General features: G+C 36.4%; 2 pseudogenes; one reads left to right on the top strand and one right to left on the bottom strand.

The window, feature by feature from the left end:
* Positions 1–222: 222 nt before the first annotated feature.
* Positions 223–1,537, top strand: LOC144365082 (protein tyrosine phosphatase domain-containing protein 1 pseudogene; annotated as a pseudogene).
* Positions 1,538–24,483: 22,946 nt separating this feature from the next.
* LOC101958381 (antigen WC1.1-like) overlaps positions 24,484–25,808 on the bottom strand; it is an 85,657-nt pseudogene continuing 84,332 nt past the window's right edge.

The following is a 25,808-nucleotide window of genomic DNA, read 5'->3' on the forward strand; positions in this document are numbered from 1 at the left end:
GACTGGAGAGTACAGAGGGCCATTCCAGAGACATGTATAAACACAGATTTGCAGGTGTGGGGCCTGCCGAGGAGGACGTTGTCTATGTATTGGGTTGGACTCCTCTTCCCACTCTGAGCAGCAGGGAGTGTCCTGGGAGGTCTCCTGTAGACCCTCTGGGGTAGCATCTCCATGGTAGCTGGTCCTTCCTGTCAGCCTGAGCCTCTGGGCCCTGGATGACGAATGAGACCACTGGCTCAAAGGGCTTCAGATTCTGACAGTGACAACAAAGCTCCAAAACAGACTGCCAAGGCTGCAGGAGTCTTGCCTCCAAATGAGCAACCATATTCCATGTTGGTGAATAATAGTGGGTTTGCTGCAAACGTAAAAGGAAATCTAGTATATCCAACCCTGAAGTACACAAAAGTGGAAGGGGGAGTTAGGACATGTCTTCCCTGGACACTGGTTTGTTCCATGGTGTGTGGTGGTACAGCATGCGAATGTGAGAACCCAGCCTGCTGGAGTGAGCAGGAGCAAGACATTAAGGGTGTTTCCTCATCCTGCATCACTGACAATACAGGAAGGAAAAGTAGCCCTTTATTGTCACCCAGGGCTCTGTCATACAGGTCTTGTAATAGCATGTTATTTAGTTTTTGCAACCAAAATGACTGCTGACCAAGCAGTCATATTTTTGCAGGCCAAGTGACCCAATTCCAAACAAACCAGAAGACAACTGCTGTGTATTCAGGAAATGACTCACTTTCTGATTCCTTTCCACATTATTTTCTCTTTCTTGATCCCAAAGCACATACTGTCACGTTAGTTCAGTACCTAATTTTCCAGCATAATGCACTTCATGGTTATGAGTCATGACATCTGAAACACAAGCCCCACATTGTCCAACTGGTCTGAAAACAGGCCAGTGGTGATGAAGTTCATGTTGAAAGGTCATGTTGAACTCTCTGCTGAAATTAAAAAGACCATATCTGAGATAATGACAATGTGGCTGGATGAAGAGTTAATGAAGCACAAGAGTGAGGCATCAGACCCATTTAACCCTACTGCAATGGTGGCAGAGTTTGTGAAATGGGATGATTCTTTCCAATGAGCAAGAGTTTGACCCGCTTTGGAAGAGGCAGGATGTCCAGTAACCCATCTGAAAAGGTGATTCAGCTTTAAAGTGACTCAGATTTAAAGAGGACCAAAACTCTCCTGGAGCAAGAGGAGACATCATTCCTGCCCAGGACATGCTCGGCCACAACGTCCAGCAGCAGAAGCCCATCAGACATTGTGGAGACTCAACATCTCCAGAACTCGAGTTCCAGAGGAGGCATTGGTTAGTACATTTTCTTTCTGGAGTCACTCTAAGTGTGGAGGTTTGAAAAGGCTCAAGGATGATGAATCACCACATTTTTGTAAGAGAGATATTCCAAAGGAAGTACAATGAAATATTACCTTCTCTGTGGGTATTTCACATTCGTCCAATCCTGGGAATCAGTTAGAAAAACTTTGCAAATTTCAAGCGTGCACCACTGTTCTGGGTGATGTGATTGCCTAAACTTGTTTCTTGAGAGTCAAACTATCACCCAGTCCTTGAACCCATAACTTTATTGAAATTAATTTAATATGTGGGAGTATCAAAATCCAAGCCACAGAAAGGACACTAGCTTCTTCAGTAAAATTGATATTAATCAGACAATTTCAAACTCAAAATGGTATTACTCAGTTTTCAAGATTGAATTTCTGGGAAAGCAAGACTAATTTAAAATGAATAAAATTTGTCCAACTCCTTCATTTCTGAATTATAGGTCTAGAACATCAGAAAATACTTTAGTAATTATGGATCTTACTAACTCTAATGGCAAATACTAACTTCAGTGTTGTTCCATATTGTTTAAATTTTCTTAGGAAATCATATCCAATGGCAATCAACAAACTCACTAGACCACGCTGAACTGTCTCATTTTTCAAGTACCCACCCTAGTAAAGAAGGATAGGAAGTAGTTGCATTTTATCCAGACATACATTAGATTATTGCCCCCACCCCCCACAGAAAAATGCTTGTCCTTGCCTCAATCAACCTCAAGTGCGCAAGTGATATCACAGAGCTTTTTATCAGCTCGTTTTCTTTCCTTTTTCTTTTTTTTTTGACCAAAAATCAAATCAGCTGTTTGCTTTGTGTCCAAAATACTTGTTTCAAACTATAGAATAGTCGTGATTTGACCACAGCACTGCACATCTGAAAATCCAGGTACATTAGCTTGAAAGGAGATATGATTAATCTATATACAAGTATTGTGTTTATTGGAATAAAAGTGAAAAGAACAACCCCAAAATAAAACAAAACACAGATTTATAAAAGAGTCTGATGTGTTTAGACATAGTTTTTATTGCTGACAGTTGCTATTGCTCTTTCCTAGAATGACTGTAAGTGTATATCTAATGAGGTCCAATAATGAAGGCAGCCCTCCAAATGTGGAGACTTCATAGTCTAAAGTAAGACCTTTGAATTTCTAATATAGCTAAATGATTCCCAGTTCTGAATTACAGAATTTCATGAGAAGTTTTTGAAAAAACTAGCTGTACATATGGTTCATAAATTTCAGAATTATTTTATTTTATTCTTTATTTATATATGATAGCAGAATGCATTACAATTTTTATTACACATATAGAGCACAATTTTTCATATCTCTGTATACAAAGTATATGCACATCAATTCATGTCTTCATAAATGTACTTTGGATAATAATGATAATCACATTCTATTTTTAAAATAATTTTATATTATGGTAAGAAAATATATTTTATTTTTAAATAAAATATTCAAGTTATAAAAGTAAAGAAAACGAGATTCAGGTAGTCAAAGGTCAAATGCTTTCTCTCATATGATAAAGCTAGAGAGAAATAAAATTCAAAATGCAGGATCCATGACAATAGAAGAGAGTTCAGTGGAGGAGTGGAAGAGAATTGAGGGGAACATTAGAGGCACATGAAATGTGAGGAAATGCAGGATGAAATTGACCAAATTATGCTAAGTACATATATGAATATACTAGAGTGAATTTCATCTTATACAAAGAAAGAAAGAAAGAAAGAAAGAAAGAAAGAAAGAAAGAAAAAACAAAATATAAGGGAGAATAGTAGAGAAGAGACAGGGGAGGGGAGCAGGAGAAGAAAGGAGAGGAGGGAGAGTGGAATTACTGTGGATGGTAATGAAGCAAACTATATTATGTGCAAATGTGAATATGTCAAGATAAATCACTGTATTATGTATAACTATAATGCATTAAAAAAACAGAAGTGGCTCAGGCAGTAGCTCAGTGGCAGAGCACTTGCCTACCATGTGTGAGCACTAGGTTTGATTTTTATTACCACATAAAAATAAATAAATAAAATAAAGCAATGCTGTCCATCTAAAACTACAAAAATATTTTAAAAAAATGAAAACAAAAAAATCATTAAGGAAAAGAAAGGAATCACAAAAAAAGAGTAAATATAATCTTGGTTTAAACTTATTCAGTTAGAATAGAGATGTGGAAAAATTCATTTATTTGCAAGCAAATAACCGAATTTTGGAAAATTTGATATAGATGATAATGAGTCTCTAGCACTGAGAAGTTTATTCAGTCCTTTCCAACTCAAATAAATATGTAAGGATGGTCTGGGATGGGAATAATTCATCATAAATACAGCCACTTAGAAATCTTTTGCAATTCTAATGGTTAGAATTATTGACTGTTTAAACAAAGAAAACCAGAGAAAGAAGTAGAGAAGACAGCAAGGAAAACTAATACAAAACAATAGAATTTAATGATTAATAGTGCAATTAATGGAGAAACATGATATTTAGAGAGTTGTAAAATAACAAGAAAGGAGAAGAAAACATTGGAGTAAAAGACTAATAGGCAGTAGTAGAATCTAGTTATTGATATTTTATAAAAATCATAAAGAATTAAAAGAAACAGCCATTTCCCATCCACCTGATACTCCCCAATAACTAAATGTAGGTTTTAGTCAGCATGAATGGGATGTTTTTGAATATTAAGATAGGTATTTCTAAGTTAATTTTCATAAGACTGCATTCTTAGTTCAGGACTGCATTCCATTTTTATGCTGTTCAAGAGAAGAATAAACTTCTGTTCATCTAAATGATTAAATGTATAGGGTGGGGGATCCTATGTGGGATCCATTCAGTTTGAACACTAAATTTTCAGAGCTTGCTGGCCGTGAATGCATTCAAATTAAGAAAATGAAATTGGTATTTGAGGCTCAGAGTATTTATTGTAAATAAGAGAAACATGTAGAAACTTTCCAGTAATGAAGAAGACAGAGCTCTCTTTTATCAGCAAACAATATCATAAGAAGTTATCTGCAGACTTGGTTACACAAAATACAAAATTAAACAATAAACCACTAAAAGGTGTTAGGCTCAACATCATTATATCCAGGGTCTTCTTACCTCAGGATGAATAAGGATGCTGTCTCTTCCATGTTAGAATTGTCAGCTTCTTTGAGAGACTGAGGAGAGAGATGTCTGGAACAGTAAGATAATCCTGGTTTTAGTAGTGACAAAACTACTAAAAACTACTCTGAGTCTTTTTACAAAATAAAAAGACTAGTAGAGTGGCTAGAAAATATCTATGGGGAACTAGGACTTTTGTGGAAGTGTTAATAGAGCTACATCACATTGACTATATCCTGTGCAAATGTCTTGATGTGAACAATGAGAAGGAGAATGAGTTAAAAATAGTGAGGAGTGGTAACGAGATGTGCTCTCTTGCACACCAGGCTGGTCTGATTCCTTAAGCACTCCAGGCAGAAGATGACCTCTCTCAATTCCTCCATACCTCAATAACATACCACACTTTCTTTCACAGAATTCATGACAACAACTTGGGTTCAGATGTGAAAGAAGGGCAGCTTAACTAAACTCAATAATGTCCTTTTCCCACTGACCACATGACCATGCACAAGTAGAAATCCCACTTCTAAAATATGACAATATATGTTTTTTCAAACAATAAGAGAATTATTCCTTCTAGCATGTGAAATTTCAATATCTCTATTTAAGGCTAATGTATGTTATGGATTAAAATGGGAAATGTTAATGAAAGTAATTGGTTACATGCTTCATTAAAAATAAATTTTTAGCAATGCAAGGTTGGTTCAGCACATGCAAATCAATAAATGCAATCCATCACATAAATATAATTCAGAATATAAGTTATATAATCAACTAAATAGATGAAGAAAACAATTCATTAACAAAATTTAGCATCCATTCATGTTAAAAATCTCTGAAGACACTAGGGATAGAATAAAATGATCTCAGTCTTATCAAAGCTATACATGACAAACCCCAAATCACATCAAAATGAATGGTGAGAAATAAAAGCATTTCCTCTAAAATCTAGAGTAGGATAAGGATTCATACCATTACCATTCCTATTGAATATAACTGTTGTAATAATAGCTATATTAATTAGACAAGAAGAGGAAATTGAAGAGATACAATGAGAGAAAAAATTCAAATTATCTCATTTTTGCAGATGATATGATTATATACATAGAATCTCTTTCAGAAGAGTTTTTGAGTTGATTAATAAATACAGCAAAGTAGCAGGATATAGGATAAACATACAAAAATTAAAAGTTTTTCTATATGCCAATAGTTAAACCAACCAAAAAAATGAAGAAAAGTATTCCACTGAAATTAACCTGAAACAAAACACAAACATGAAAATAAACCTAGCTAAGAAGTTGAAAGACCTCTAAAATAAAACTATAGAACACTGAAGAAAGAATTTAAAGAAGACTATAGAAGATGGAAAGGCATCTGTTGTTCTTCAATAAGCAGATTTATTATTGATAAAATGATTATATAACCAAAAGCAATTTATAGTTTCAATCAGTCCCAATGAAAATATAAATGACTTTCTTCACAAAACTGGAAAAATCCATCCTAAAATTCATATGGAAAAAAAAAATCTAGAGTATCCAAAATAACACTGAGAAAGAAGAACAAGGCTGAGACATCACAATTTTCATGCTGCAGAGCTCTACTAACAAAGATAAAATGGCATTTTTATAAAAACCAACATGAAATTCAATGGACTAAAAGTCACAGAGATAAATGCACACAGATATAGTCATTTGATATTTGACAAAATCAGTAAAAACAAACATTGGAGAAAAAAATGGATGTTATGGTTTGGATGTGATGTGTCTTCCAAAAGCTCATTGTGAGAATATGTAAGAGGAGAAACAATTGGATTGTAAGAGCTTTGATGCAGTCATTGCATTATTCACCTGGTGAGAATTAACTTCCTGGTAACTGAAGGCTGGTGGGTTGTGGGTTGAGGGGTTGGGTTCATGAAGGCATGGCCTTGGGGTATATATTGTGTTCTGGAGAGTGGAGTCTGTCTCTTCTTCCTGATCACCATGCAGGCTGCTTCCTTCTGTCACACTCTTCCAACATGACTTTCAGCCACACCTTGAGCTTCAATGAATCTATTTATAAATAGATACCTTTGAGAACTTGAGCCCCTGCATAAATCTTTTCTCCTCTACAATTGTTTTAGTTGGGTATTTAAGTCAAAGAAGTGAAAAAGCTGACTAAATTTACTTTTTAATAAATGAGGAAACACAGGGAAAACAAATATCCATATGTAGAAGAATGAAATGAGCTCCTTCTGTCTCACCCTGCATAAACATCAACCAAAATTGATCAGAGGCCTAGTAATTAAACAAGAATCTTTACAATTGCTAGAAAAAAGCATAGGGCCAACTCTCCAATACAAAGGCACAAACAGTGACTACCTTAATAAAACTTCCAAAGCTCAAGAAATGAAACCAAGACTCAATTGGGGCAGCTTCAATTTTAAAAACTTCAAACAGCAAAGGAAACAAGATGTTGAAAAGAGAGCCTGAAGAATGGGAGAAACTCTTGTCAGTTATTCTTCTGACAGAGGATTCATATCCATAATATGTAAACATCAAAATAACTCAAATAACCCAGTCAGTCAAAGGGCAACTGATCTAAACAGATATTTATTTCTCAGAAGATGACATGAAAATGGCCAACAAATATATGAAAAAACTATTCAAAATTCTTAACAATAAAGAAAATGAAATAAAAAGTACACCAAGGTTTTATCTCACCCCAGTTAGAAAGACAAGATCCAAGATAAATAATAATCATTGCCTTGTTTTAGGTTATTGTGAATTGAATAGTTTTCCTGATTTTAGTCTCAGCAGATTCATTATTGGAATATTGAAAAGGTATTGATTTTTTTAAAAATATTTACTTTTTTAAGTTTTAGTTGGGCACAATATCTTTATAGTATTTGTTTATTTTTATGTGATGCTGAGATTGAACCCTGGGCCTTGAATGGGCTACGTGAGTGCTCTACTGCTGAGGCACAACCCCAGCCTGAAAAGGTATTGATTTTTGAATGCTGATTTTGTATTCTACTTTCCTGAATTTGTACATAAGTTTTAGAATTCTTCTGATGGAGATGTTTGAGTATACTACATACAGGATCCTTTCTACAGGAAACAGATAATTTGGCCTCTTTTCATATTTGTATCTCTTTAATTTCTTCTCTTGTCTGATTGCTCTGACTTTAGTTTCAATAACTATATTGACTAGGAGTCGTGAGAGTGAACATCCTTTTCTTGTTCCTGATTTCAGAGGAACAAGTTTTTCTTCATTCAATAGGAAGTTGGCTTTGCATTTGTTATACATAGCCTTTAAATATTGAGGTAAGTTCCTTCTATCCCTAATTTCTTCAGAAGTTTTAACATGAATGGGAGCTAAAATTTATCAAATGTTTCTTTTTCTTTATCTATTGAACTGATCATGTAATTCTTATCCCTAGATGTATTTTTTCGTGAATTAAACTTATTGATTTGCATATGTTGAACTATACTTGCATCCCACTCACATGAAATCCACTTTTTCATTCCATACTATCTTGTTAAAGTGTCATTGAATGTGCTTATTAATATTTTATTGAAAATTTTTGTGTCTGCTTAATTCAGGCACATTGTTCTGTAGTTTTCCTTCCTTGATGTGTCTTTGTCTTGTTTCGGTAGAAGAGTAATACTGGCTTTATAGAATAAATTTGGAAGTGTTTCCTACTTTTCTATTTCATGGAATAATTTGAGGAAGATGGGTAAAATTTCTCTTTTAATAATTTGGTAGGACTTTTTTTGTTGGAGGACTTCTAATTGCTGCTTCAGTATCATTGCTTGATATTGGTCTGTTTAGGTTTTCTATATTTTGCTGGTTTGATTTCTACCTAGAAATTGGCTAATATCTTTTAGATTTTATAGTTTTAGTATAAATTTTCAAAATAGTTCCTAATGAGCCTCTAGACTTCTGAAATGTTTGTGATGATATTCATTTTTTCATCTCTAATTTTGTTGATTTGGGTCTGCTCTCTCTTTTGGTTATTTTAGCTAAGGAGAGATCTGTACTAACAAAAACAGCATGATACTGGCATCAAAACAGACATGAAGACGAATGCAATGGAATAAATAATGCAATGGAATAAAAAACACAGAATAAACTCAAATAGATATTTTCATCTGATACTTGACAAAGGAACAAAAAACTTACATTGGAGAAAAGAGTCTTTTTTAAAAAATGTTGCTTGGAAAACTAGTTCCCTATCTCTCAAGCTGAACAAAGGTTAAATAAAATGAATCAAAGACCTAGGAATTAGTCCAGAAACTTTGTGACTGACAGAAGAATATAGGCTTACTATTCCAACATATTGGCACAGGCACCTAACCCTGAAAGCTCACAAAATAAAACTAATAATCAACAAGTGGAATGGTATCACTTAAAATATTTCTGCACAGCAAAGGAAATAAGAGAAAGAATAGAGAGCCTATAAAATGGAAGAAAATTTTTGCCAACTATTCTTTTGAAAGAGGATTAATATCTAGAATATATAAACATCTCAAAAAGTTAACACCTAAGAAGCACTTAATCCTATTAATAAATGGACAGTAAAGCTAAATAGATATTTTTCAGAATCAGGGTGATGTTGGCCTCGTAGAATGAATTTGGATGTTCTCCCTCTTTTTCTATTTCCTGAAATAGCTTTAAAAGTATTGGTATTAGTTCCTCTTTAAAGGTTTTGTAAAACTCTGCTGTATACCCATCCGGTCCTGGGCTTTTCTTAGATGGTAATCTTTTGATGATTTCTTCTATTTTCCTTCTATTCAGAAAAAGACACTTCAAAGAAAGAAAACTACAGACCAATATCTCTAATGAACCTAGAGGCAAAAATCCTCAATAAAATTCTAGTGAATCGGATACAAAAACATATCAAAAAAATTGTGCACCATGATCAAGTAGGATTCATCCCTGGTATGCAAGGCTGGTTCAATATACGGAAATCAATAAATGTTATTCACCACATCAATAGACTTAAAAATAAGAACCATATGATCATCTCGATAGATGCGGAAAAAGCATTCGACAAAGTACAGCATTTCTTTATGTTCAAAACTCTCGAAAAACTAGGGATAACAGAAACATACCTCAACATTGTAAAAACAATTTATGCTAAGCCTCAGGCTAGCATCATTCTGAATGGAGAAAAATTGAAGGCATTCCCTCTAAAATCTGGAACAAGACAGGGATGCCCTCTCTCACCACTTCTTTTCAACATAGTTCTCAAAACACTGGCCAGAGCAATTAGACAGATGAAAGAAATTAAAGGCATAAAAATAGGAAAAGAAGAACTTAAATTATCACTATTTGCAGATGACATGATTCTATACTTAGCAGACCCAAAAGGGTCTACAAAGAAACTATTAGAGCTAATAAATGAATTCAGCAAAGTGGCAGGTTATAAAATCAACACGCATAAATCAAAGGCATTCCTGTATATCAGCGACAAATCCTCTGAAATGGAAATGAGGACAACCACTCCATTCACAATATCCTCAAAAAGAATAAAATACTTTGGAATCAACCTAACAAAAGAGGTGAAAGACTTATACAATGAAAACTACAGAACCCTAAAGAGAGATATTGAAGAAGACCTTAGAAGATGGAAAAATATATCCTGTTCATGGATAGGCAGAACTAACATCATCAAAATGGCGATATTACCAAAAGTTCTCTATAGGTTTAATGCAATGCCAATCAAAATCCCAATGGAATTTCTTGTAGAAATAGAGAAAGCAATCATGAAATTCATATGAAAGAATAAAAGACCCAGAATAGCAAAAACAATACTAAGCAGGAAGTGTGAATCAGGTGGTATAGCGATTCCAGATTTCAAACTATACTACAGAGCAGTAGTAACAAAAACAGCATGGTACTGGTACCAAAACAGGCGGGTGGACCAATGGTACAGAATAGAGGACACAGAAACCAACCCACAAAACTACAACTTTCTTATATTTGATAAAGGGGCTAAAAGCATGCAATGGAGGAAGGATAGCATCTTCAACAAATGGTGCTGGGAAAACTGGAAATCCATATGCAACAAAATGAAACTGAATCCCTTTCTCTCGCCATGCACAAAAGTTAACTCAAAATGGATCAAGGAGCTTGATATCAAATCAGAGACACGGCATCTGATAGAAGAGAAAGTTGGCTACGACCTACATGCTGTGGGGTTGGGCTCCAAATTCCTCAATAGGACACCCATAGCCCAAGAGTTAACATCTAGAATCAACAAATGGGACTTACTCAAACTAAAAAGTTTTTTCTCAGCAAAAGAAACAATAAGAGAGGTAAATAGGGAGCCTACATCATGGGAACAAATCTTTACTCCTCACACTTCAGATAGAGCTCTAATATCCAGAGTATATAAAGAACTCAGAGAATTACACAATAAGATAACAAATAACCCAATCAACAAATGGGCCAAGGACTTGAACAGACACTTCTCAGAGGAGGACATACAATCAATCAACAAGTACATGAAAAAATGCTCACCATCTCTAGCAGTCAGAGAAATGCAAATCAAAACCACCCTAAGATACCATCTCACTCCAGTAAGATTGGCAGCCATTATGAAGTCAAACAACAATAAGTGCTGGTGAGAATTTGGGGAAAAGGGTACACTTGTACATTGTTGGTGGGACTGCAAATTGGTGCGGCCAATTTGGAAAGCAGTATGGAGATATCTTGAAAAGCTGGGAATGGAACCACCATTTGACCCAGCTATTCCCCTTCTAAGTCTATTCCCTAAAGACCTAAAAAGAGCATGCTACAGGTACACTGCTACATCGATGTTCATAGCAGCACAATTCACAATAGCAAGACTGTGGAACCAACCTAGATGCCCTTCAATAGACGAATGGATAAAAAAAAATGTTGCATTTATACACAATGAAGTATTACTCTGCATTAAAAAATGACAAAATCATAGAATTTGGTGGGAAATGGATGGCAATAGAGCAGATTATGCTAAGCGAAGCTAGCCAAGCCCTAAAAAACAAATGCCAAATGTCTTCTTTGATATAAGGAGAGTAACTAAGAACAGACTAGGGAAGAAGAGCACGAGAAGAAGACCAACAATAAACAAGGAGGAGAGGTGGGAGGGAAAGGGAGAGGGAAGGGAAATTGCATGGAAATGGAAGGAGACCCTCAGGGTTATACAAAATTACATACAAGAGGAAGTGAGGGGAAAGGGAAAAATAATACAAGGGGGAGGAACAAATGGGGGTAGAGAGAGAAGAGGGGAGGGGTGGGGAGAGGAGGGGAGGGGGGATAGTAGAGGATAGGAAAGGCAGCAGAATATAACAGACATGAGTATATCAATATGTAAATCAATGGAAGTGTAACTGATGTGATTCTGCAAGCTGTATACAGGGTAAAATGGGAGTTCATAACCCACTTGAATCAAAATGTGAAATATGATATATCAAGAACTATGTAATGCTTTGAACAACCAACAATAAAAAATAGGTATTTTTCAAAAGAAGTAATACAAATGACAAAGAAATATATGAAAAGCTGCTTAACATCTATACCAATCAAGGGAATGAAGATCAAAACTAAATTTTTATATCATCTGGCCCCTGTTAGAATGGGAATCATCAAGAATATATATAATAGTAAATGCTAGAATGGATGTGGGGAAAAGTACTCATTCATTTTTGGTGGCACTGCAAACTAGTACAGCCACTTTGGAAAACAGTATTAAAGGTTTTTTAAAATACCAAGAGTAGAACAACTTCATGATTATGTCCCTCCTTGGTTCTATCCAAAGAACTAAACTAGGCATACTGGCATGATATTGGTATATCAGTGTTGATGAAAGCACAATTTACATTAGCCAAGTTATGGAAACAGCTGAGGGCCTGTCAGCTTATGAATGCTTATAGAGAATGTGGCAAAATTTTAATCAGCCATAAAGGAGAATTAAATTATGGCATTTGCATATAAATGGCCAGAACTGGAGAACATCATACAAAAAAAATATACCAAACTCAGAAAGTCAAAAATTGAATTTCCTCTCTTATATGCAGAAGTTGGAGCAAAATAAGGCATGAAGGAGAAAAAAAGGGATAGAATTCTGGATTAAAAATGACTCATGAAAGAAAAAAAGAGATCAGTGGAAGAGAGTAAGGGGGCTAATGAAAAGGGAGAAAAGATGAGAAAAAGAGGAAAAGAGGAACTGTGGAATGAAATTGACCAAATTACGTTAAACATAAGTATACCATGTTAAAGTATATGTGTGTATGTATGTATAATTGTGTGTATATATATATATATATATATATATATATATATATATATATATATATATCACTAATTTATTTAAAAACTACAAATTAACAGAAAGAAGATAAATAGAGGAAGGAGAGCAGAAGAAGGGAGAGGAATAAAGTGAAATATGGGGAATTAAAATGGAGAAAAATTTATTTTGTGGGTATGTAAATAGTTCAAAATGAACACTACTATTATAGATAAATATAATGCACTGATAAAAAAAATAAAAATTCAATATATAAATGTTGGTGAGGATGTGGGGATAAAGAATTGAGGGTGAGAAGGCAAATTAGTGTGACTTGTAAAGCAGTATGAAGATTCTTTAAAATAACAGGAATGCAGCTACCATATGACCCTGCTATTCCACTTGTTGATATGTATCAAAGAGCTGAAATCAGCATAAAACCGTGATACAGGTATATCAGTATTTATAATAGCTGACTTTCTAGTGACCTAATTATGGAACCAGCCTAGGTGTCTCTTGATGAATGAATGAATAAATAATCACACACACACACACACACAATACCCACAAACACACATAATAGAGTTCTATTCAGTCATAAAGAAAAATTAAATTATATCATTTGTTGGTAAATGGGTGGAACGGGAGAAAATCATGCTAAATGAAATAAGCTCAGGATGATAAGACTTTCACCTTTACTCTCAATCAGAATCTACATAGAAGTAAGAAATAAAAAGAGATGATATTATGAAAATAGAAGCAATAACAGTGGATTAGAAAGGGGTTGAAGGGAGGCATAATGGGGAGAAATGGATAGGATCTCTGAAATGAAATTCTCCATATTATGCTCTCTGTGTGCTTGAATATATCACAATGAATTCTACTTTTATGTATTGCCAGGGTCCTGCCCTAGTGGGGTCCAGGGAGTCCTGAAGGATGAGTGGCATAGGCGAAAAGATGAAATAGGAGTCGGTCTGTTAGAGCAATCTCCAGAGAGAGAGAGAGCTCTAATGCAGCTTTCTCTGAATCATCTTTTATTACAATTTTTCTCATCATTAGAAATACAGAATACGTCATTGATTATACAATTTAAAACTCTTGCCAAGATATGACATTTCCTTAACCATATTAGGGGTACAAAAAATGTAACATTAATTTACATTTTTCCAGGATATGATCTTTAGTTATTTAATTATTGAAAGTACAGAATCATTAATAAAATACGTCATTAATTTACATTTTTCAGGTTTTCCCAAGATTTACTATTTTCCCCAAAATATGCTATTTTCTTATTAACTAATGCCAAACTACATAACCAGACTCTAAGTCTTCTAACCTATATTAACCTTTAAGTTTAAAGTACACCTTTACTTTATTTCTAATCTAAAATTCCTATCTAAAGATGTCCCCTTAAATCTTATAGTTAAAATATACTAAAATTTATAAATCCTTCTTAAGACATATCAGAAACCCATACATCTAAGAACTTAAGAATTTCTAAACCCCAAAATCTAAATAGGATAATATTTCTAACATTATTCTAAAAATATATCTTATAAAGATACTTTAATTAATTCCTAAATTTATTCTCATAAAACTGGTTGAGCTGCTTTCTCAAAGAGTTTCTTTGTTTCTCAGTCAAGATGCACTAGTTCTTATATCTTTATAATATTTCTTAATAGAATGCAAGTTCTAAACATCAGTCCATTTTCCACCAATATTAACTATGCTCATCTTAAATTCCTATGTAAAGTAAATAAGGGTTTATAAAAAGAGAAGAATAATCTTTATATGTTTTAACTTTCCTAAGTGTATAATATAACTTTCCTCAATCAAGAATGAGACTACATATGGCGGGTTTTGTAAAATGAGCATAATAATTAGGTTTTCTAAGAGGTCGGAAATATGAGCTTGGGTTCTAGTTGATATATTCAATGTGGTGCCTAAAATTCTCGTGACCTTTCAGAGGATGATTGTTGTCCATTATCAGATTTGTCCTCAATGTACTGAGATAGAAGAACAGCCTTCTACTTTGTCCTTGATATGCTGAGGGGTAGAAGAACAGCCTTCAAGGCATGAACTACCTATTATGTTCTAGCCATCTGAAGTTAATTTGTTTGGCATTTAATATACTCATGCCTCCTGTAAGAAACATAAGAATGAAAATGAAAAGTCCCAATTACATAAAAAGGGTCTCATGGTTTCAGTTTTTCACCAACCAGCACGGCTTTGCCAGAATTCATCTTCACTGTGACCCTGTCAAGACAGTGGGAGAGCAGCTTTGCCAGCAATTATTCTTACTGTGACTCTGTCAAGACAGTGAGTGGTGGATCACCTTCATCAATGTATGAATGTAATGTTCTCACTACAAGAACAATAAATACATAGAAGGAAGACCTGTTGATAAAGAGAAGGTAATCAGGTGGAAGGAGGAGGGAAAGGGGAAGTACTGGATATTTAAATGGAGCAAATTATGCTATATGTATTTATGAATATGTAAAAAATAATGCCACTATTATAAATAATTATAATGCACTAAGAAAAACACTAAAATGCTCTCCAAATTACTTCTCACATATTTAAAGACAACCATACTTGATGTTCAAACAGAGGTCTTGGTTTGCTGTGTAAAAATTGGAACAAAGCCACAAAGTCTCTGGAGCTCATACAGATATGTCTGGATCCAAAGGGCAGTATGTGCAGACAGAGGACACAATATTTACATCCTTTCAGAAGAAATAAAAGAGTTTCAATAAACATAAAAAGGGAAGAGAATGCATCATCTTGGTTTACAAGGCTACTTAGAATCTTGTAGTAAAGGAAAACTGATCATTGGTATGTCCAAATCCTTCTTTACCATGATAATAATGCAAGACCACTGGAGAGATAGTTATCCACTTACCTGTCTGAGAACACCTGGCACCACCTCCCTCTTCTGGGAAAAAATATTCTCTTTCATCCCAAAGGAAGAAGGAATTTCAGGAACAGGTAACTCTTCAACATCATCATAACCACTGTTTGTGGCAACTGCATGTTGTCCTCCAGGTTCTGAAAACAGGTAATAAGGAGAAAGAGCAAGATATTTGTTAGTGCTGGTGATGTCTTCAATCTGTTCTAATAAAGAGATTCTATGAGATTCTCATAGCTGAGAAATATAGGTAACATATTCCAAGGCTGACCCAAAGGGTTACATTTGATGTCCATATTCTTAGATCATGTAAATCATCTAAATATTTTAATGTGTGAAATTCAATAATATTTTACTAACATGTCATGCCGAAAACATCAATAAAACTTATGCTGTAAGTCTGATGCACTCTTTTCAGGCCTATGATTAAGGGTTGGAAAATATGTACATGTAAGAGATTGAGGGTGATTTTATCAGGAGTACAGATAACCCAGGCTGTTCATATGGCCTATGAGGCAATGGAGACACAGAAGAGAATCCTGGCTTTCTCCCTCCCACAAAGGCTATTCTACCAATTTGAATCCCAGTAGGCAAGGTTTTCAACCTCCTCTAGTGCTTTGCTGACCTTAAGATTTAATTTTAAAGAGCACTCCTGGTTATGCCTCATCCTAGGAACTCTCCATTTTTACCACTTGGGGAAGGTCCATGATGTCCTCCTTTCTTAGGTCATTTTTAGAGAATATCCTCCAATGATTGATAAGTATAGGCGTCACACACACTCCTTGTGTTCCAGTGATTATGAAGGTCGTTTTTTGTCTTTGTATTCCATAAACCACAAAATAGTCCATACATCCCTGTATTTCAGGTCAAATCTATATGTCCTCTTTCACCATAGAATTTGTGAGATGATGGAGTTCAAATGTTCTTTTTTAAAGTTATGTCCTTGGATTTTATAATGATGGATATTTGAGGTGTGTCTATGACCATATGGAAGTATCTATGGGAACCAAAAGACTAGAATCTCATCTTTCCTTTTCTGTATGACAGAGTGGGTGGAGAGAAAAAGTAGTTGTGACCCTGAAGGAAGAGACCCTTCCCATCCTAATCATAGAAATTTCTTATCAGATTATAACCTCCTGCTCACTCCCACCATCCAGGGGAAGACTTGTCTCTACTACCTGGGGAAGGTTCAGGGTCTCCATTCTCCTCATTGTCCCCTGTGTAATAGGATAGCTTAGTTGCTGAGCCATCATAAGATATGGTTCCTAGTAGGGAGAAAACATCATAGACAAACACAGTAGGAGGTCCAATGTCATGGTTCAGAAAAAAATTTTGAAGCTTTATACTTGCAGAGACAGGGCTTAGAGCTCCTGTCTTAGAAGAATGCTGATAATTGTTATAGTAGTCTAGGAATATTCCTAAAAGATCTTGTTCTAAATGGTTGGTCCTCAGGTTGGTGGTATTTGAAACCTTTAAGGTGTGAGAACTAGTGGGAGGAATGAAGTTGTTGGGTGCATCCTCTTGAAAAGGATTGTAAGATGTTTATCCCTTCTTCTTTCTCTTAACTTCCTGGTCACTGTGAGGTGAGCATCTTTGCTCCACCACATGCTCCCAGCATGATAGGCTGCCTTTCACAGGCCAACAGCAGTAAAGCATCTGAAAATGGAAGCCAAATCAAACTTTCTTCTCTATAATTTTATTATCTCAGGCATTTTATTTCAGTAATAGAAAGCTACCAGATATGCCATATGAGGTTGGGTTAGTCATGATCTTTGCTTATTAAAGATTCCCACACTGATAGCAAACTCATGCAAACAAAGGAAGCTATGGAACACACCTGGGCTGTTCAGCAGGCTCTCCTTCTCTGGATTCATGGTGTAATCTATCCCCTGGTACAGGACCTCATCAACAGCATCTTCAAAAGTGGATAAGACTATGGAAAGCAGAATGAGTTCAGACATTGCTCCCGGAAATCTTGCCCTTACCAACAGACAAAATCTTCTTTGATGTACACTCTACAAGACACTTCTCTGGGTTCCCAAGGTCCATTTCTTTAGCTTTGTGATCCATTTGGATAGAGCTAGATTTCTTCTCACCTGGATCTTAGACCCAGTCTCCACTAGCACTGTCCACATGGGAAATCATCGCATATACAATTGGCCCAATATTATCTGTGCATACTTTCAGGTCACCATATTCCCAAGCCCTACCTTGGTGTTTTGCTCTCCATCTTATAAGTTGAGTTCCCAGGATGATAAAGACAAAAAAGAGAAGGAATCCCAGCATCATGCAGAGGATCCAAGGTAAGGAGAAGATTCCAGGGACAGGGGCTGAGGCTGAACTGGTACCTGAAGAAGAAAAAGAGTCATGAGTCTTTAGAGAGGATCATAAGCTCAGGAGAACCCAGTTATCCTGATCATCACTTGAGTCCTCAGGACCATGAATTCCTAGCTCAGTAATTATAGATATGCCTTAATCCCAAGATTTTACCACCCTGGATCCTGCTCTGGGCTATGTCAACTATCTTCTGAGCCTGGTTGTAAGGGATTTTTATAAAGTGAATGTGGGTGCGGCTTTGGAGCTCTCTGACTCTAAAACTTAATACAAGATATGGCTTCTTCTAACACCTGATCATCAGGCCTACCGTAATATGATCAGAATTGTGTAGATTTCATAGTGAAGAACACTGAAAATATGCCTATCTCCTCTATTACCTGGTTCAGAGCAAAACAATCACTTTTTTGGGTGGTGAGAGTTGTTGTCCTTTCACCTGGGGAGAAGAGGAAGAAAATGGAATCACTGCAATGTGTTGGTCTGGGAATATCACTGGGTCCCACCCACCATCACTGGCACATACTTCTGTCCAAGATGCCAGGAGATTGGGCACAGGCTTCCAGAGCCAGAGGGAATCCTTTTGGTTGCAAACACACTCCTTCTACCCTGGCATAGAACACTGAAAATATGTCTATCTCTTCCATTACCTGGGTCATAGCAAAAGAACCACTTACTTCTCCAGGTGGGGCGAGTTGTTGTCCTTTCACCTGGGGAGAAGAGAAAGAAAATGGAATTATTGTACTGTGTGGGTCTGGGAATGTTGTTCAATCCCAACCACCACCACTGACATGGTTGTCTCTCAGATGCCAGGAGATTGGGCACAGCCTTCCAGAGCCAGGGCTCAGGGCAGCAGGGCAGCCTGGGAAGCCCTTTGGATGCAAACACACTTCAACCCTGTCCCCCCCCCCGGTCCTGCTACTCAACAGAGCACCTCACACCAGTGTCCTCCTCATGCTTGTAGTCACTCTGTCCCCAGGGTGCTGCAGCACAGGCCCACAGGGAGGGCTCCCTGCCCCTGCACTGCACCTCACCCAGCCAGATGCTTCCATTTCCAGGGCCAAATGCAGCCTTCCCTGGTGCATCCAGGGCAGAGCCACAGCCCAGCTGCTGACACACCACCTCAGCCTCTGCCAGGCTCCAGGAGTCATCACACACAGTGCCCCAGGTGCCTTCATGCCAAACCTCCATTCGCCCTGAGCACTCACTGTCTCCTCCCCTGAGTCGGAGCTTCTCTTTGTCTAAAAAGGCAGCCGCACCTCCTCTTACTGCTCTGATGAGAGAAAAGGAGCCCCTGGAAGCCATGGGGAAGGTGGGAGGGGATGAGGTACCTGTGAAGGGTGCAGTGGCTGGACAGCTCTTAGGTCTGTGTCCTAAAGGAGCAAACAGAGGGGAAGCACTGGTAAATGACAGCTGGGAGATCCTGTCCCAAGATAAGGTTCTCTAAATTCCTAGGCTCAGTTCAGGCAACAGGTGGTGATAAGGTGCTTCATAAGTAGTCTGTCAGGCTGGGTTACTGAGACATTCCCTGGAACATATCTGTATCAGCAGCTGAAATTATTTTCATCTATTTCCCTGTTTTTACTATGCCTACTATGTAAAAAATACAAACATGATCATGCACATGTTCATGTGTGTACACTCAAACACACAAAGACACACATAACCCAGAAATAAAACTCCACTAAAAAGGGGACCTTGCCTCATTCCCTCTGTTCCCACTAATAGAACAATGCCTGGCATGTTGAATGCCTTCATTAGAAGTATACATGGGTAACTTCCTATGAAAGTTTTGAACAGTGGCTTGACAAATATTTACTGATTAAATAAATAGAAGAGTAAAATCTCCTGAAAAATATTTTTGAACTCTTGCTAATCCAAAAGGTAATAAAAGAAATGGAAGTTAATGTCAATGATTTGTGGCAATAAATGTTAGGCATTTAAAACATAAGTACTGGGCTGGGATTGTGGCTCAGAGGTAGAGTGCTTGCCTAGAACAGGCAGAACCCAGGTTTGATTCTTAGCACCACATAAAAATAAAAAAGGCATTGTGTTGGGTCCATCTACAAAAGGTTCTCTCTCTCTCTCTCTCTCTCTCTCTCTCTCTCTCTCTCTCTCTTTCTCTCTCTCTCTCTCTTAAAAAAAGCATAAGTACTGAGTAATCCTCAAAAGAAATTGTACTTAATATCTCTCATATTATTAATGAAAAATCACAAACATTGAAAGTATTCATTTACGTTAATTGAAGTTATTCCTTTAAGTGACTTAGAAGTATTTTTTACATAAATAAAGCAACTAGATTTCAGAGAAAAGTTAATAAGTGGACAATAGTTAGCTGGTAAGATAGAAACATTTTCAAGAAAAGATAATACACTGAGAAAAATTAATACATAGAGGTAAAATAGGGCCAAGCACAACAAAACAAATGAATACATATAAGTGAAAAATAACACAGAGAAAACACACATGACACACTTGTCCTAAAACACCATCATGGATATACATTTTCCTCATTATTGTGTCAAACTCCTATACTATACTGAGAACATCTCTAGAAATGATGGCAGGATCTCTCTTGGGTGGTTGCTCACTTCAGAATTGGATGTCTGTTTCTCAATATGTGGAGTGTATTGTAAGAATAAACATCATCATTACCTAATCTTATTATTTACTATCCCTTCAGCCTCTACAAGGAAAAGGAAAAAAATAAGGTGAGGAAAGGGAGTAAAAGGAAAAGTGCAAGCATTTATTTGCTTTTGAAATATTTATCATCATTTGTCATCTTATCCTCCCTGGATTTTAGGCAGGTCCTAGCATAGATTTATGGGCTTTGTTCCTTTTTTGATTTTTGAGCTTCTGTGTATTCTTTGACTTTAGTTTAATGGTCAAATAATAAAAAAACAAACAGTGTTTTCTATCAAGATATGAAATATCAATTGAAAACAATTACTCCTACTAAGTAATATGACAATATCTGTTCAAAAAATAGATATCTGATGATCTTGCAACCATTGGCAGTCATCTTGTAGTAATAACCTACTAGTATGTAGTGTTACATGTGCAAGGACATTTAACTGGGTGGTAACAATAGTCATATATGTTGTGGCTGGATGAGATGTGTCCCTGTTGGCATGATTTGGGGATTTATATCTTGTCTTTGTTGAGCAGAGTTCTCCCCATTTCTGCTTCTTGGTGGCCATCTGCTGACCTTCTTTCCCCTGCTTCACTCTTCCACCATGATGTTCTGCCTTACCTCCAACCACAAGAAGTGTAGTAGGATATCTATGGAGTGAGACCTCTGAAACCTTCAGCTTCAAAATAATTATTTTTTCTCCTAAAATTGTTCTTGTCAGGCCTTTTTTTCACAGCACAAAAAAGTAGACTAAAACATTAAATGTCCTAGGACATTTTACTAAAAGAAACTCATAAAATAACATCAAAAACATGAAACACCAATAGTACATCTAGTGAAAGTTATGTTTAAGTTCTGAAGGAAATTAGAGATTTACCTTATACATTAATTAGCTCCATATTGATGTTTAAGTCAAATCCAAACTCAATCTACAGAGCATCATTCTATTATTGAATTAAATATATCATGTTGTTTGTAAAATGTATTTGAAATGCAGAAGACCAAGCATGGCCAATGCACTGGGCAAAAAAAACAACACTATTAGAGAAATTACTTTAAAGAAATCTTTACAAAAGTTAATCAGGCATGGTACAAAGTTATAGTTAAGGAGGTGTGCATGACTAAAAGCCTAGAAAATGACAGAATGGAATAGAACAGAGCATAGAGCAAGAGTCAGAAATATCTGCACCCTGTGTATTTCAAAGGTGACACAACAATGGGGAAAAGGCTTTTCAGTAATGATTCTGAGTCAATTGGATGTACAAACAATGATGTGAAAGTTTTTTCTTATCACACACTATATAAAATACCAATTCCAGAAAGATTGTTCAGCTATACGTAAAAGAAATGTAACTAAATGTGTACAAGGTACTCTTGAAGAATATTTTTATTATCTTATGATAACTAAGTTCTTTTTAAAAGGACACTAGAACACAATGTGCAATGGTGCACAAGAACTTCTGGTCTATCTAAGTAAAACCTATAACTGATTGATCAATCTACAGCCTTCCATATCTAACCCTTACACTTTCCAGCCTATGGAAATCACAATTCCAGTCTAAACTACTAAATTTTTATGAGGTCAACTTTTTTTAGGGTTTCACATACAATGAGATTATAAGACTCTTGTCCTTTTTGCCTGACGTATTTCACTTACCCTAATAGTTTTCAGGTCCATGTATGCTGCAGTAAATGAAAGGATTTCATTCTTTTTTTTTTTGGCCAAGGAGTATTCCATTATGTAAATGTACTTCATTGTATTCAGGTATAAATTGATGGACATTTAGATTATTTCCCTTTCAACTACTGTCAGTAACTGCCATAAACATGAGAGTACAGAGGTCCCTTCAACATCCTGAATTCATTTCCTTTGGATATATGCTCAGCAGTGATTGCTGTATTATATGGTGGTTTTTAGGGGGGAGGGTTGTCTGATAATAGCTTTGTATTTCCTTTGTTTGAAAAGGACACCTTTGCCATGTTTTTTTTTTGTTTGTTTGTTTTTTGTTTTTTGTTTTTTTTTTTAGAGAGAGAGGATTTTTTAATATTTATTTTTAGTTTTTGGTGGACACAACATCTTTATTTTATTTTTATGTGGTGCTGAGTATCGAACCCAGTGCCCCATGCATGCCAGGTGAGCGTGCTACCACTTGAGCTGCATACCCAGCCCAATGTTGTATATTTTTAATTTGCAAATTTTTCTTTCAGTTCTATGAAAATCTCATGGCACTCACTTATGGCCTACATGTTTCCTGTCGGGAAGCTAATTGTCAGGTGAATTAGGACACCCTATGTGTTCTTTGTGTTTTTATTCTTGATTCCTTGAGACTCTTTATATTTCATCTTTGAAAGCTGTATTATAATATGTAATGACAAGATCTCAAGGGTCCAGGTCAAATTTGGGCACCCAACTAAACTTTTGAGCCCAAGCAGAGACTTAAATCTCTCCATAGTGTGCTCCCTGGGACTTTGGGAAGAATTGAGGAGTGTGGTCCTGTGGCAAACAGTGCTGCAATGCTATGTCACACACTAGGCCACAGCCTGCCAAGGAAACACAGCTCTGTGGAGGGACCAAGGTCCTCAATGCTATGAGCTGCCTACTGTTGAGGTGGACTCATGGCCCAAGACTCCTGCAACCAGCCACAGGCTCTTCTTGAATGTGTCCCACAGCACATAGGTCATGCTCTCTCTATGAGTACTGTCCTACATTTGAGGCCTCTATTTCCTACTGAGTACTGAGTTTCATCATAATGTGCTTGGCATTGTGCTCTAAGACAAAATTCTATATATGTTCTTGTGTCCTGCTCCTTAGACAACAGAGTATTGATTTCCTTTTTTCCAAGACAGATTTGAGAAGTGAGGGTAGAGATAGTCTCTTAGATGTCAAATAAACATAGTTCCAGAATCTCATTCTGAGGTTTATGGCATAGGAACAAGGGTTATTGGGCTCTACTTGGCACCTGGCTAGTTCTATGTTTCAAGTTTAAGGCCTTGACTTAATTATAATTCCATTCCCCAAGAAGGATGCATATTTCTTCATGCTGGGCTGCTTCAATTAAGGGAAAGGATAACTTTTATTTTCCTTTCTTGTTCAGTGTGTATTTTCTTTGTATTATCATAAAAGCAGGGAATCATTTGTTTACTTTTCTTTTCATACACCTGGTTTATTATCTCTTATCAAACTGTTTGGTGTCTGAAAAACTGTTTACATGGTGTTTGTGTGAGAGATCACAGATCTCTGGCCTTCCTGCCAATGACATAAAAATTCTGATGTCTAAATCTAGAAAGGAGAATTGCAACTTTACAATAACCCATAAATTCCCCTATGATGTGTTTGATCCCTGTGCCCATATACCTACTAAACCAGTACAAAATATTTCTGACTGTACATCTACAAACATTCAATTCAACTGAGAAAATAGGGCCTCATTCTTGTCTGTCATTTTAAAAGCACTGCAAACAGAGTGTGTGTGCTAATTTATCTGTAAACCTAAAAAACCCTATAAATTAGAGAAATGAAAGTATGAAAATTGACTTTAAGTTTAAATGGTCTACAAAAAAATATCTTGTGAATTAAGAGAGTTGAGAAGGGAAAGGACAATATCAGAGATTTACAGGACAGGAATAAATGAAGCCTGTCATTCAGTGCTACTCTTGAATCCACAGATTCAGAAAAGGATCTTAGTCCTCTCTGTATAATTCACCTCCTATTCCCCCAGGGATAAGACACTACTTCCTGGAACTTTCCATTCTCTTAGATAATGGAGAATGTACTGACAATACCTGAGCAGATGACTCCCGCATCTTCAGAGTGATCACAGTTGTTCTGTCCCAAGCCCAGGGCAGGGCAATTCCACAAGTAGGCCTCCTCTCCTGTGCACGCCATCTTTGTCAGCCAGATGGGTCCAGATCCCTCTCAAAATTGTGCATAGAGCAAGGCATTGAAGGCCATTCCACAACCCAGCTGTCTGCACACCACATGAGCATCTTTCAGATCCCAGCTGTTATCATAGACAGTGCCCCAGGAATGCTGGTGAAGGATCTCCACTCTGCCTGCACAGCGACTGCCACCATCCACCAGGCAAAGCTGTGGGCTCTCTGAGGGAAAGAATCATATCAATGGTTTATATTTAAAAAGATAATGGAAAGGGTTCTCTTGTCATGTGGTATTGCCTTCCTAACCAAGCAGTTGGCAGCATGTACTTTAAGAATGTAGAACTTACTGAGTAAGACATGGAATCATTCATTATAGTAGGCAGCCGGTAAGTCTGAGTTTCTAACATAACCTGAGGAAATTAATTGTAAAAAATAAAAAATTAAATCAAACACAACATAATCAAATGAGTAGTCTCAGGTAGAAGTTATTATGTAGATCCGAGTAAAACTTGTTCTGCATATGGTGAGACAAAAGAATTTGAGAAATGCCAAGATTCCTAATCTGAGTAGCTGAAATTGTCTTCTCTGAATGATTTCTAAGAGTTAGTGTAATGGGCCAGTATCTGAATTGGTTTCTTGTAAAGCACATACACATGACTATCCAAAAGATTGTCAGAAGTCTCAGGTGACAGCCATGAAACCAGAGGGAAAACATGAAATTATACAGTCATTAAGTCTAAAAAGTGAATGGATCATAAGACCAACCATAGCTATTGTAATATATTTCACTATTGATTCTAGGCTTCATATTTCAATTATGGATATTAAATTTTAAATTTGTGTTCACTTTAGGTAGATTAGGCAACCTCCCTGAATAGATGATATCAGATATTGACATTGCCCAAATGCCACTAGGAATCATAGAATGTTACTTATTCCCCCAGTATATCCAATCTGTGCTTGGATTTCCTTCCAGGATTTATTGATGAGGAGGTAAATAGCAGAATGGAATTACACTTTTTCATGACTCTGTGAGTGACAAGAGTCAGAGAACACAGGGAAGACTGTATTTTGAGAAGAGAAAGAGGAAAAAACTGGGAACCAATGAAAAAATGACGAAAAATGTTGACAATATGGAGAAGCATTAAGGCAGCCCAGAGAAAAATACAAAGCAATTCTCAACTTCAACTCCAGCTATCTTACCTGTGGGAGAAACACAGGGTTCTCACAAGTTTTAGATCAAATTTGGGGAGTTGATATAACAAGAGTCCATATAACAAGACAGATTTGGAGAATGAATTTATCACATTGCTTAGCAAGCTCTCAGAGTGCTATAACCAGGGGCCATCTTGAGAAGGGTACTAA

The sequence above is a fragment of the Ictidomys tridecemlineatus genome, chromosome 6, assembly GCF_052094955.1.
Source record: "Ictidomys tridecemlineatus isolate mIctTri1 chromosome 6, mIctTri1.hap1, whole genome shotgun sequence".
Taxonomy (NCBI): domain Eukaryota; kingdom Metazoa; phylum Chordata; class Mammalia; order Rodentia; family Sciuridae; genus Ictidomys; species Ictidomys tridecemlineatus.